We start from the raw sequence: 14,118 nt of genomic DNA on the forward strand, positions 1-14,118 counted from the left end.
TGCTTTCCCATGGCCCCAAGAGACTTCTGCTAAAACAAGCAGCATTACGTCATGGACACAGGGTTCTAAACCAGGCATTGGTTCCTAAACTTACCCAATCAGTGAAACACTTGGAATGTGTTGATTTGGAAAGAAAAGCAAGAAATATTGATACTGTTCATTCATTTGTTTTGTCATCTATTGCCGCCCACTGGCAGGCAGGAAGCAGTAAACACCAAAGGGTGAAAACATCGATCTCAGGGAAGCTGCCAATTGAGAATATCCCAACCAAATTGGGTTCCCTGCAAATTAAGAAAAGGCTACCCTCGTGCTATTTTATTCACAGTGGCACCCAGTGGATCAGCTTGCAGAATGCAGCCACTGCACTGGGACACGATGACAATCACTATTTATTGAAAGCCTGCTGGAGAGCAGACGCTATTTTAAGTACTTTTCATGTCTTTCAAGCAATCTGTGAGGTAGGTATTATTATCTACATGACCCAAACTAGAAAGAGGTCTCAGATGGTTTAATTCACTTGCCCGTGGTCACTCAGCATGGCAAAATCAGTCCTTGCACCTGGGCTGACTCATTTACCTCTTCAGAGTTCCAGCCTCTGTCTCCTTTTCTCCCTAAATGGAGCTCTCTTTACCCCCAAATACAAGCTTAGCCCCACCTTCTCTAAAGCCAGACCTGACCTCAGAATTTCCCGATATCTGATTATAACCTCATGCCCTAATTCTGGTATATGTGCGTCTGTTAAATGTTCCCTACGCTTGGATAAACTGATAACCCAAATTCTCTATCTCTGATTCTCTACCTTGTACGTTCTTGATCATTAACTTACTAGAGTTTTAACCTGAACTTCAACCCTGTACTTTAAATCTTGCTACTTGATGAAGAATTTGCCAAAGGCAAATTATGCAAAAGCCAGAGTCAAAGCAAATCTCCCAGTAAAGGTGGTTTGTCTGTCTTATGTTAAATAGTCTTGGCAAAAAAAAATTTTTTTAAAGAAAACAAATATATATATATATATATATATATATATACACATACATATAGATTACTTGATAGCATATGTGAGTAAAAAGGCATTTAGGGTTCCCTATATATAAGGTCACTGTACATCTTTGCCTAGATAGCACAGGGAAAAATAATTAGTATTTTGTAATAACCTATAAGGGAAAAGAATCTGAAAAAGAATACCTGAATCACTGTGCTGTATACTGGAAACTAGCACAACATTGTAAATCAACTATACTTCAATTAAAAAAATAAAACAAAATATACCAAGAAAACATAAAGCTGAAGAAATGAGAAAAAAAGTACTGAAAAATAAAGTAAGGACTTAAAAGGAGCCAGATATAACTATAGTATCAAATAAGTTAACATATGATTCAGTATTCTGGCCTCTCCGTGAAAGAAAGATAATAAGTTTACAAACCAAGGATCCATAAGAAGATAAAAAAATCAACTGCTTGGAAGAAACCCAACTGTTCCTGATACTAAAGTGCAGAAAGCAGCAAACCATTTCTGCTTAAGGGAAATCATAAAAGGGGTACTGCAATCCCACGAACAAAGATCATGACAACATCTTTACAGCAGACTTGAAATTTTTCTACAGGTCTCTTTCTTATAGCATCTTTTGATATTGGCTAATGGCACCCTCCAAAGCATAATTCAGAAGAGAGGAAAGTGTGAGTGATTTTACAGGAAGCTAATAACATACCATTCAGGTATGCGAATGTTGGTTCAGTCTAATCCTGGGACAGATATTAGCACACTTAATGGTCTAGAGTATTTAATGGGTATTCATCAGGCAATCATCTATAAATGTTGTTCTATTTCCCTTAACACTGATAGATATTGGGAAGAATATCTGTTTGTCTATCTATTGCCAGAAAAGAACTTAGTTGATCATTTTACACAGATCAAAAGGATTACTTTTTTGTCCACTGCAGCTATATCTTACAGAAGTATCATCTATTTCTTCAATGCTGAAGAGGGAATGTAATACATTAACACATCAAGAAGCCACTGATAGTAGCAAAATGTGACAGTTTTCAAGGAAACACCTAACAGTCATGCCATATGTTTAGATTTTCATAATGAAAATGATATATCCAATATCCATCCTAAGACCACGAGGGCATGCTTTGTCACCAAGAATAACCAAGCATGAAAAGGAAATATTCTTAATGAAGTTCTGTTATAGTAACTGACAGTAGTAAATAGAACAATATTCAAGTATTGCTATTAAACATGTATTTTAAAATAGTTTCACTTGCAGCCACTATGGAAAACAGTATGGAGGTTCCTCAAAAAACTGAAAATAGAGCTACCATGTGATCCAGCAATTCTACTCCTGTACATATATCTGGAGAAAACTCTAATTTGAAAAGATACATGCACCCCTGTGTTCATAGCAGCACTATTTACAATAGCCAAAACATGGAAACAACCTAAGTGAAGTGTCCATCTACAGATGAATGGATAAAGAAGACGTGGTGTGTGTGTGTGTGTGTGTGTGTGTGTGTGTGTGTTTATGTATTATTCAGCCATAAAAAATGAATAAAATAGTGCCATTTGCAGCAACATGCATGGACCTAGAGACGATCATACTAAGTGAAATAAATAAGACAAAGACAAATATCATATGCTATTACTTATATGTAGAATCTAAAATATGACACAAATCAACTTAATTAAAAACAGAAACAGACTCGAAGACATAGAAAACAAACTTGTGGTTACCAAAGGGGAAAGGACAGGGGGATAAATTCAGAGTTTGGGATTAGTAGATACAAACTACTATATATAAAATGGATAAACAACAAGTTCCTACTGTATAGCACAGGTAACTACATTCAATATCTTGTAGCAACCTAAATAGAAAAGAATATGAAAACGAATACATATTTAAATGAATAGCTTTGCTGTATATCAGAAACTAACACAACAGTGTAAATCAACTGTATTTCAAAAAATAAAAAAGTTTTACCAAAAGACTGTTAGTACTAATAAATGAATTCATTCAAATTGAAGGATACAAAAATTAATGCACAAAAATCTGTTGCATTTCTACACACTAACAACAAACTACCAGAAAGAGAAATTAAGGAAACAAACCCATATAAAATTTCACCAAAAAGAATAAAATACCTAGGAATAAATTTAACCAAGGAGGTAAAAGGCCTGCACACTGAAAACTTACACTGATGAAGGAAACTAAAGAAGACACAAATAAATAAAAATGTAGTCTGTGCTCATGGGCTGGAAGAATTAATTGTGTTAAAATGTCCATATCACCCAAAGCAATCCACAGATTTAATTCAATTCCTACCAAGATTCCAATAGCATCTTTCATAGAAATATAATGAACAATCCTAAAGTTTGTATGGAACCACAAAATGTCCCAATAGCCAAAGGAATCTTGAGAAAGAAGAACAAAGCTGGTGGCATCATGCACCCTAATTTCAAACTACATTACAAAGCTACAGTAATCAAAACAGTATGGTATCAGCATAAAAATCAGACATATAGATCAATGAAACAGAAAAGAGATTCCCCAAATAAAACAAACCCACACATCTGTGGCCAATTAATTTATGACAAAGGAAGCAAGGATGTACAATGAGGAAGGGATAGTCTCTTCAATAAAAGGTGCTGGGAAAACTGGACAGCCACATGCAAAATTATGAAAGTAGACTATCATATACCATGCACAAAAATTAAGGATTGAAGACTTGAATGTAGGATCCTTGACATTAGTCTTGGCAATGAGTTTTTGAATCTGACTCCAGAACCAAAGACAACAACAGCAAAAATAAACAAGTGGGACTACATCAGTCCAAAAAGCTTCTACACAGCAAAGGAAATAATAAAATGAAGAGGCAATCTCCTGAGTTGGAAAAACTATTTGCAAAATCATGTATCTGATAAAGGGTTAATACCCAAAAACATATAAAGAACTCAATACAGTGCAATAGCAAAAACAAACAAATGAACAAAAAAATCCAATTTTTAAAAAATGGGCAAAATATCTGAAGAGACATTTTACCAAAGAAGACATGTAGATGGGAAACAGGTACATGAAAAGATACTCAACATCACTAGTCATCAGGGAAATGCAAATCAATATCACAATGAGATATCACCTCACACTTGTTAGAATGGCTACCATTGAAGAGACAAGAAATAACAAGTGTCGGCAAAGAAGTAAAAAAACAAAAGGGTACCTTTATGTACTGTTGGTGGGAATGTAAATTGGTGCGGCCACTATGGAAAACAGTATGAAGGTTCCTCAAGAAATTAAAAATAGAACTACCATATGATCCAGTAATTCCATTTCCGGGTGCATTTTTTCAATAGCCAAGGTATGGAAACAATCAAAGTGTCTGATGACGGATGAATGGATATGAGATATACATATATATACCTTGAAGGCATTATACTAAGTGAAATAAGTCTGAAAGAGAAAGACAAATGCTGTATGATCTCAACTATATGTGGAATTAAACAACAGCAATGAAAACAACAAAAGGAACCCATACATACAGAGAACAGATTGGTGGTTGCCAGTGGTAGGAGACAGAGGATGGGAGAAATGGGTGAAAGGGGCCAAAAGGTACAAATTTCCAGTTATAAAATAATTAAGTCATGGGGATGCAATGTGCAGGATGGTGACTATAGTTAATAATACTATAGTGCATATCTGAAAGTTGCTAAGAGGGTAGATCTTAAAAGCACTCATTAGAAAAAAAAATATTTGTAACTATGTATGTTAACAAATGTTATCAAGACTTATTGTGATGATCACTTCACAGTATATACAAATATTGAATCATTATGTTGTACATCTGGAAATAATACAATGTTATATGTCAATTATACCTCAATAAAAAAGGAAAGGTTTGAAAATATGAGTACAGAACTCTATTTTTTAATACAGATTTATCAAAGAACCAGAAAGAAGTTCCAGGAAAAATATACATAATAATTGAAATGGAAAATCCAGTGGATGATTTATAATGGATTAGACACAGCTGAAGAGAAAATTAATGGACTAATAATTCTTTTTTTTTTAACTGATAAATGGTATTATTCCTTCCACAGAAAACATTAGAGAAACTCTGAGCCAAAAATGTATGCTGACTTTCTGCACGAAGTGTAAAGGTTGTTTTTTTTTTAAAATTATGTGTAACACAGACAAAATTATTTAAGTCAATAAATTTTTAAGGAATTTCACATGTTCTGATTCTTTCCACTGCCAATCACCTTAGTTCCTCCAAACTCATAACCTTCAAGACAAAATAGCCCTTTCAAAAAGAAGTTGTCATGTGAGTCAGCCCACAATTCTTTTAGTTAGGTTTCTTTGATCTCCAATGGAATATAGACACACTTCAAAATTCCCCACCTGTACCCTTCGGGATCCAATTTCCTCAAGCGATTTACTTTAGGACCATGTTTAGGGTCGGGAGATTGATCTGCCTGGTTCTGAATTTGACATCCTCTAAAAATGTATAAGATTTAAATCATATTCACTCCTAAGCCATCACACCCTAGAAGAGTACAGATCATTGGGATATGCCAATACCTAAGGTTTTTCATAGTTTACTTGGCAGCTCTGTCTTGTACTTCTTTCCCACAGATCTAACAGGTAGTTCCATGAGTAAAGGAAAGTACGCAGTTACTCTGAGGCATTTCCAACAATGTAGGTTTACAGAAAAAGCCCCATCAGGATAGACCTCGACAAGATAATTCTTAAGAAACAATCCAATAGGAAGTCCTGACAAAGATATGGAAAACAAGCTAAGGTTAAAAGACATGAAAGATAGTGTGTGAAGGTCTAACATATAAAACTTGGAGTTCCAGAAGGAGATGATTGTAGAAATAAAGGGGCAGAGGGACCCTTCAAACAAATAATGGCTGGCATTTTCCAAGAATTGCTAAAAGACACCAAAACTCAGTTCTAAGAAGCACAATAAATTTCAAATAAGACAGAGCTTCCCGGGTGGCGCAGTGGTTAAGAGTCCGCCTGCCGATGCAGGGGATGCGGGTTCGTGCCCCGGTCCGGGAAGATCCCACATGCTGCGGGGCGGCTGGGCTCCTGAGCCATGGCCGCTGAGCCTGCGTGTCCGGAGCCTGTGCTCCGCAACAGGAGAGGCCACAACGGTGAGAGGCCCGCGTACCGCAAAAAAAACCAAAAAACCATATTACCCTTAATGGTGCTCTGGATAATGTTTATATTCACCATAGATTTAAACATCTTCAAACATTTGAAATTTATTTATATATTTAATATTATGAATACTTTAATAGCATTACAGATAGACCTTACTGAGCACTTAAATTACTGTTAACATCAAATATATTTAAATTATAATGTGAAGAAATAAAACATTTATATATTAAGCACTCTGATAATGTTTACAAGCTTACTAAAACTCAATTTAAAATCATGGTTCTCAAATGTAAAATAGCTAGCTAGTGAGAAGCAGCTGCATAGCACACGGAGATCAGCTCAGTGCTTTGTGACCACCTATAGGGGTGGGATGGGGAGGGTGGCAGGGAGACACAAGAGGGAAGAGATATGCGGGTGTGTGTATATGTATAGCTGATTCACTTTGTTATAATGCAGAAGCTAACACACCACTGTAGAGCAATTACACTCCAATAAATAAATTATTAGTCATAAAAAAATCATGGTTCTAAATTAATTATTAAAATTAAAATTTTGAATAATTAAGTTAGAATTAAAGTCACAGGCTAATCTATTTTTTATAATAATCCAAATGTTAAATATTGTACGTACAGTTTTTTACAAATCCTTTTTTATATAAATATTAATACAATGAGATAAATACCTCTTTTACTTCATGATAAAACTTTCTAAGCATTTGACAAATGCTTACTCCCAAGGAAATAATTATTTCAGTCCCCACAATGTAACCTTGGAGTTGACTTCCCAGTGTTCTACAGCTCTCAAAATGACCAGAAATTCAAGCTAAGAGGCTGACTGCACTGTTGACACCCTCAGAGGAACTCTGAACACTTTATACTTTCCACGTCTATGACTTTATAACCCCAAAGAGGCAAGTTCCAACACCTGAAATTCAAGTTTTACAGTATCTCCCCACTCACAGCTGTCTTAGATATATCATTTGATTGGATTTTAAATTTATTTGGCCCTTAAGACATATTTTCACTTTATCTTCAAAAAAGTTTGTTTCCCCTTGTACAGATTTTTTTTTTTTTTACTGTTTCATAGGCTTAGAAACATTATAATGACACATTCAGTTGTATTATGGTCATCACACATGGATCTCACACAACACACAAGTGTGTTGTCACAATTTCCAAGGCCATTCTTCCTAAGTCATTTTAAGGCAATTTATTTTTCCAGTTTTCCCCAGAAATGCATGAAAGAATGACTAAAACTTAAGAGTAAAGTCAGAAAATACGTTTTTACTACTGCAAAGTTATACCATTGCCACTCCTCTTATTCCTGAAGTGAAATGTAATCCTTACTGTCTGTATTAGTATCTGGATCATATTTAATTGTTAATGAGTTTTTTTTTAATTTATCTGTTTATCATGTTTAAGATATCCAAAACAAAATTAAGGATCTGCCAAATGGTTGATCGTATATAAAATAAAGATAAAATGATCTGGAGATGCCCCCATAAAATCAAGTAAAAAGCATTTTTTGACCCAAATTACTGAACCTCCTTCAAAAAATAATACTCCACAGTCTTTCCAGTTTTAAAGGCCATTGACATTTTAAAAAATAAGTTTAGCACTAGCTAATGTAAAAGAATAATGAAGGGTACTGAAAGACCGAACAAAAATCACACACACACGTGAACACACACATGTGCATGCATACACACACACACAACTTGAAGAGACCAAGGGCTGATTCCCATCCTTTCATTAATAATTGACAGCATCATTGCTCTTGGTCTATCATTTGCCAGAGAAAATATTTTAACTCTGTAACATAAATTATAGGTTTTATTTGTTGGAAATTGATCTAGTAAAGAACTTTTATGACAGTTCTCAGGTACCTAACTTGCTTTCGAATTTTGGTATATCATTAAAAATACATGGTTCCTAATGAATGGGTATATGAGCCACTTCTAAATTAAATGTGGCACTGTAGTAGATAATTACTACAATGAGGTACCACCTCACACTGGTTAGAACGGCCATCATCAAAAAATCTACAAACAATAAATGCTGGAGAGGGTATGGAGAAAAGAGAACCCTCCTACACTGTTGGTGGGAATGTAAATTGGTACAGCCATCATGGAGAACAGTATGGAGGTTCCTTAAAAAAACTAAAAACAGAGCTACCACATGATCCAGCAATCTTACTCCTGGGCATATATCTGGAGAAAACCATAATCTGAAAAAAATACATGTACCCCAATGTTCATTGCAGCACTATTTACAATAGCCAGGACATGGAAGAAACCTAAATGTCCATCGACGGAAGAACGGATAAACAAGATGGGGTATATATATATACAATGGAGTATATATGGCTATATACTAAGTCATAAAAAATAATGAAATAATGCCATTTGCAGCAACATGGATGGACCTAGAGACAGTCATACTGAGTGAAGTTAAGTCAGACAGAGAAAGACAAATATCATATGATATGGCTTATATGTGGAATCTAAAAATATGGTACAAATGAACCTATTTACAAAATAGAAATAGAATCCCAGGTGTAGAAAACAAACTTATAGTTACCAAGGGGGTAAGGGATAAATTGGGAGATTGGGATTGACATACACACACTACTATATCTAAAATAGATAACTAATAAGAACCTATAGTATAGCACAGGGAAGTCTACTCAATACTCTGTAGTGACCTATATGGAAATAGAATCTAAAAAAGAGTGGATATATGTGTATGTATAACTGATTCACTTTGCTGTACGCCTGAAACTAATACAACATTGTAACTCAACTATACTCCAATAAAAATTAATTTAAAAAAATACATGGTTCCTAATAAATGGTATATGAGTCATTTCTAAGTTAGATAATCACCCAAGATTTACAGCAGGAGAATCACAATTATGCAAGGGGTGGGGGGCAGGGGGAATTGAAGAGGAGGAAGGAAAATGATAATTTTATTTCTGGGAAACACTTCCTTCTCAAAAAAACCAAAATTTTCTAAAAAAGCTAAAAGCAACTGTTCTATATTTTCATTTACGAAGTTAAGAGGTGATATTGTTACACAGCTATTACTTAAAATTAAAACAATTTTAAAACTGTTCCCTTTAATTTTCCACATTTCCCCTGCCCCCAGTAAAGGTATTTTCATTTTGGAACAATTCTAAGGCAACAATTGATGGCTTTTAAAATCAAAATTGAACCACTGATCCTTATTAGAACTTGCTATATTTTCACTAAAATGTTATTAAATTCATTTCTATATTTCAGTATTATGAGTCAGCTAATATACAAAAATCCGTATGAAATTGTTTAGATTTAACTTACTATAAAATCCTAAAATTTCATAACAGTCATTATTAGGCTTTGCAATAAAAGTTAAAATTCTTCCTTTCTCAAGTCAGGTAGTAGATTTTAGTGTTTTATCCAGAGACGTATTTTAAATCCTTAATGAAAAAAAAAAAAAATGCTAGTTTAAGGGCTTCCCTGGTGGCTCGGTGGTTGAGAGTCCGCCTGCCGATGCAGGGGACACGGGTTTGTGCCCCGGTCCGGGAAGATCCCATGTGCCGCGGAGCGGCTGGGCCCGTGAGCCATGGCCGCTGAGCCTGCGCGTCTGGGGCCTGTGCCCCGCAACGGGAGAGGCCACAACAGTGAGAGGCCCGCGTACCGCAAAAGAAAAAAAAAAAAAAAAGCTACTTTAAAAGGTAAATTATCTTCTAAATAAAGTGAGAATAATAGAATATACTGCAAACAAAACAGACTAGAAAAAATAACCTGTTAAATAAAATTTAACTGATAAAGTTTCACTGATATAAATTAGAATATAGGGTGATTGTCAGTGAAAATGGTTCTCTTCATTAACATGAACCCAAGAATGATTTTATATTACAATATAAACAGTTTTAGGATTTTCTTTATTCTTATGGCATCTGAATACTGATGGTTTATAAACCAATTAAATTTCTATTCATATCCTATGCTAATAAAATACACAACTATTATTTTTCTTTCTGGAATTATTTTGTTTTTAGTACAATAAGTAGAAATCCGGAGGGAAACAAAATTAGAATATACAAAATTCTCCTAATAGGAATTAGCATCTTTAGAGGAGCCTCATATTAAATCTGGCACCACTGCCTTTAGGACACTTGAAATAATAAACTCAGCATATGTGCCCCGTTACACAACTATTTTTTAACACTAGTCTTTCACAACAGAGTTGAGTAAACTTTTATGATTATATTTTTGTTGAGAGGGATTGATAGAATTTACACATTTAAACATGTATAAACTACTATTCCCTTCTTTAGGAGTTAATCGATGAGTTTTTCTTCTTGTATATCATTCACATCATAAACCAAGAAAGAAATTTTAGCAAATCCATATGGAAAATATATATAATTTAAGGCTCTATGTTATATCCTTAACAAATGGACTAAGAATATATATTCTTATATATATTCTTTTATATATATATAAAAATATATACATTTTGAGATGAAAGAGGAGATTCCAAGCTACCTGTGAATATTACTGACCAAGTGGAACAATCTCATCTCTAGCCCTCATCACTACATTAGATTATCCATCCTACAATTTGCTTATTGCTCTTTTTAGAGAAATTTGACATACCAGTAGAAATTTATCATCCAAATCTTCATGTGAAAAAGATAGTCAATGAAGATAAGTTTCAGCTTTCAGACTTAGCCTTGGAAATCAAGTAAGTCAATTCAATTACTCAAGAGTTTATGTGCCTCATATGTGCCAACACTATTGATTGTCAAGGATATAATAATGTATAAGACATGGACACTGACCTCCAGAAATCTCACAAGTAATTTGTGAATATCCTTTCTGTTTGTGTGTTTGTTTATTTGACTACAAACTCACTATTTACGTGTGCAACCAAGTGAAACATTCTTTATTAGAGTCGTGAGAAATTAATTGTTCCTGGCACGAGACAAAGCTGCCTTGGCCTTGAAAGTGATTGCAGATCAAAAGTACTTAGGCAGGACAGCCAACTATTTGGCAAATTAAATTAAGAAATTGGGAACCTTTACTCTCATGTAAATATGAAAAATACACAAAATGTGGTTTCAATGCAAGTGAGATGAGAGATGGCTTGTTATTTAACTGACAAGTGACCCATTTTCCCACGTCTTTCCATCATCAGACAATTTTTCCTTGCTTTTCTACTACCAAGCAGACAACGTTAATTTCATAGAATTATGCACCAATCTCAGGATGCTGTAACCCAAGGGATTCTAGTTAGAATTAAAGTATTCCGTATAAAGGGTAGTATAGCAAAAAGGGACTGGGACTTTTCAGCACCTGGGACAGTACCATAGGGCCAGAAAGAGAGGAAATATTTCATAAGAGAATGAGAATGAGAAATCTTCCAGTGGATTGTTTCCCAAATTTTTCTGAAATGCTGAACTGTGACATAATAATATATTATTTTTTCAAAACTGGGAGAACTAACTGTTTTGGGGAGGGATAATAATAATAGACGTCTTCCTGTATGTCTGATCCTATTTTAAACATTTTACATGGCTAAACTTGTTTACTCCTCCCAACAATACTATGATGTAGGTTGGCATTACTTTCCCTATTTTATAGAGAAGGGTACTGAAATTAAATGACTTGCCCAAGATCACACACCTGGTACACTGCAGATCCAGGATTCCAAGCCAGATATCCTAACTCCAGAACCTATGCTCTTTTTTTTTTTTTTTGCGGTACGCGGGTCTCTCACTGTTGTGGCCTCTCCTGTTGCGGAGCACAGGCTCCGGACGCGCAGGCTCAGCGGCCATGGCTCATGGGCCCAGCCGCTCCGCGGCATGTGGGATCTTCCTGGACCGGGGCACAAACCCACGTCCCCTGCATCAGCAGACGGACTCTCAACCACTGCGCCACCAGGGAAGCCCCAGAACCTACGCTCTTAATCATTCCTCTGTGACATAATAAGGAAGACAGTTTAAGTTACAATCAATATGTTTTTAAATATTTTATCATAAAGTTCCTTTTAATGCTCTATGTATTTAAAGTTAATCGTAACTTGCACAGAAAATTACTTCCTTCTATTTAACAAGTGGTCCGTGCCACTTTATTTTAAGCATAATTTATTATGACTATTATTATTTGAGATAAAGCACAACTTATAAATGATTTTTAAATTAAATATTACATTGTATTAAGTTTGGAAACCAAACGAACATTATAAAAATGTAGAGTGAAACTTAACTATGTACTACAGTCTCAAAAATAGTACAAACCTGTTTTCAATATTTGATGTTTAGGGGTCTTGTACTTTATTCATAAAAAATCCTTTGGTATAAATTTGTAATGTTTGTGTGTTATTTCTAGATGATGACATAATAGAGATTTTAGGGTGTTATCTTCAAGCACTTCTTAACAAATAATCCATTATATTTACAGAGGCTTTATACCTCCCAAATGAAAAGCCAAACAATATAATTTTTACTATATTTTTCCTTCTACCATTATTTGCCAACAGCAAAAAAACCAAGTCTTGACATTTTAAAAGGTAGTTTTAAGGCAAATTCAAACAAAATATTAGGTTCTATAGTGACAAAAATTAAGATCAGTAGTTGTCATAGGCTGGGGCTGGGATTGGAATAGACAAAAAGTGATACCAAGAAACTTTCAGAGGTGATGGAAATGTTCTTTACTTGATTGTGGTGGTATCAAAACTCATCAAAGAGTACTCTTTAAATAGATATAGTTTATTGTACGTAAATTATACTGTGATAACATTGACAAAATGGGGAGAAATTTTTATTTTATAACGTGTAGAATAAGCTTATGAAACTCACTTCTCCAAGGAATATTTTCAACCTGAAAGGTTAAATAATAAAAAATCACAATGTCACAATAAAATAAATTCAGGAAAGGTTAAAGTTCAATACATTAGAGATACTGTGGCAAAAGTATCTAAAAATTTTGACATTGACATTGTAAATAACAATTGGGCTTGAATAAATTCACCTGGGTCATCACTACAGAGGCAAACACTAAGTTAGTAATACTCTATCCACTAAAGTATTTATATAGGAAGAACAGGTTACATGGAGAAAAATCTAATTAATTGCTCAATTTATAACCTCAGTTTATTTATTATGAAAAATCTATAGTTAAAAATCTCTGGTACAACACTTTTTGACCTCTTAATGCCACTAACCCCCACTACACCCTGTTCTGCATCATCAAAGAAGAAAGGGGGATACGGAGCTTTTGAAAAACACAGTCCATATTCATGCTGACAATCATCTATGATGTGTGTTTTATACAATGTAAATGAAGCATAAAATAGCCAACAGATTTCACTTTCATTGCTACCATATTTTCCATTTAACTAGCAAACTGGGGCAAAGAGATGGATTTACTACAGTTTAGCAACATCTCCCGTTCTCTCAGTGACTAATCAATTACCATATTAGATTCCTTTGTAAATTGCCTACTTTTCCAGTGATTATTTACTGCTTATTTGAAGGCACTAAAGCCTTTAACAAAAAGTTAAAATGGTCAGGAGAGTAGCCACTATCTCCCCAGTGAGGGTTGGTTTCTGCAGTTGTTGTTTTTCATGAGTGAGATACTTCCTCACTACTACAGATTTTTGTTTTGTTTTGTGTTGCCCAAGTTAAGCGATGTTAGAAAACTGATAGCTGAGTCCTTGATGATCAAGGTTTCAACAGTAACTTGTTAACTGACCTCAGGCATCCAATGAGATACATGGATATCCAACAAAAATTTACTCTGTGTGTGTGTGTATGTGTGTGTGTGTGTGTGTGTGTGTGTGGTCTATATGTGCGTGCATGTCATAGTTTCTGAACACCAGCGTGTTTTCCTTATACTGAACAACAGAAAATGTGTCCTAAGTGGGGCGCAAACGTGCCAGGAAGAAGCATCATCCATTATTCTGCAA

The 14,118-nt window shown here is 34.7% G+C and overlaps 1 protein-coding gene and 1 non-coding gene across 3 annotated transcripts in view; both read right to left on the bottom strand.

Annotated features, from left to right (window-relative positions):
• Positions 1-14,118, bottom strand: part of UNC5D (unc-5 netrin receptor D) — a 597,176-nt gene that overhangs the window by 373,464 nt on the left and 209,594 nt on the right. The window lies entirely within an intron of this gene.
• Positions 5,604-5,732, bottom strand: LOC136141954 (small nucleolar RNA SNORA18). The gene has a single exon (XR_010657809.1). It is a non-coding gene; the product is annotated as a small nucleolar RNA SNORA18 (small nucleolar RNA).

The sequence above is a fragment of the Phocoena phocoena genome, chromosome 21 (genome assembly GCF_963924675.1).
Source record: "Phocoena phocoena chromosome 21, mPhoPho1.1, whole genome shotgun sequence".
Lineage (NCBI taxonomy): Eukaryota > Metazoa > Chordata > Mammalia > Artiodactyla > Phocoenidae > Phocoena > Phocoena phocoena.